The sequence below is a fragment of the Aedes albopictus genome, chromosome 1 (assembly GCF_035046485.1).
Source record: "Aedes albopictus strain Foshan chromosome 1, AalbF5, whole genome shotgun sequence".
NCBI classification, from domain to species: Eukaryota; Metazoa; Arthropoda; class Insecta; order Diptera; family Culicidae; genus Aedes; species Aedes albopictus.
In genome coordinates, this window is record NC_085136.1 from 32795988 (window position 1) to 32797377 (window position 1390).

Below are 1390 nucleotides of genomic sequence, written 5' to 3' on the forward strand. Positions count from 1 at the left end.
AGTCTCAATTGGTTGATAATGAGCTTCAAGTAGGTACATAATTACTAATCGGCTTGGCTGGCTTAACCGAGGCTTGCATGTTTATGGTCTAGTGCTTGCGAAGGGCGCTCGTTATTTTAGTTACTTATTTATCAATAAAATTATGTTTTCCATTTCTGTTCTACCTACTTTTGGAAGACCTGAAACATGTGAATTCCTACATGCTGTAAAGGTTCTTCATAAGAATCAAATACATCAATTTTTATTCAATTAACAACGATGAAAACAATATACCTGCTTTCTCTGCTTTTTTTTAAAATTTAACACTAGGACGAAATATGGTTCTCGCCGTAGAGCTTGCTAAATTGCGGATGTGTTAGTTCATTGTTTTCATCTGCATTCGATTTGACTCTGACATAACAGCAGACAGCGGCAAGCTTTGTCGTGACTACTGTGCTTTCCCGACCAGGAACGAATAACTGGCACATAACTGCAGCATACCAGAGTCAGGTATCATACCAAGACAAGGTATTTTTTTCCTTCTAAACCATAGGGGGATAAATCTGCTCAACAAACACCCTGACAGGAAGGTTAGGGTAGTGTGGGGTTTAGGCCGTCTTCTACAACAAAAGTAAAAGTCAGGACTACTCTATCCTCGACCCACTAAAACACATTCCTATGGTCGCCAAACCCTTCGTCTCTCCGGAACCACCAAGAAAGCATTGCTTCAGAGAGGGGCTAGTGCACATCGCACCCTCAAGGTTAGCTGCGTAGCCTGCAGCAACGAACATCGATGACTCGCTTTGGAGAGTCCATCACGGTAGCATGCTGGCGCTTAGCCAGCTTCCCGAGTGGTCCTCGCCACTCCCTTTGTCCTCGGAAGGCGGGCAGGGTCAACCCCGCCCGCGCCCAACTGCTTTGCAGACATCAACTGATGACCACGTGCAACCCGATCTGACCTGCTGAAGGCAAGGGTATCACTGCCCTTCAGGCCCTATCAGCTGCACCAGAAGGTTGCTGACAGCAGGGTCTCCACCTGCCCCGACCCTTGCCGGGGACCCCTTTCCATCCGCGGGCTCGGATCCAACCCAGTAGACCGACGCCACGACAGCACCGCTACCGGGACTTCCTCTCCGCGGCCACTTAATCGCTGTAAGGGTCGATCTCGACCGCAGGGCCCCGGTATGACCTACGAAGCCGACTCCGAACCCCTGGACCACCTCTTGTACTGCATCTGGACTAGCCATTCTCCTAGTCCCCGCGCTACCTCCTCTGTAGCTCCCAGACGATATGGGTAATAGCCGTTGAAACAGCGTTCCAGCCAAACTCATCCCTACACATCCTCTGGACCAAGTTGTCCGGAGTTGTGTCCTTCCCGCAAGTGGCAAGCATGCGGTCACGCATTGTTCGA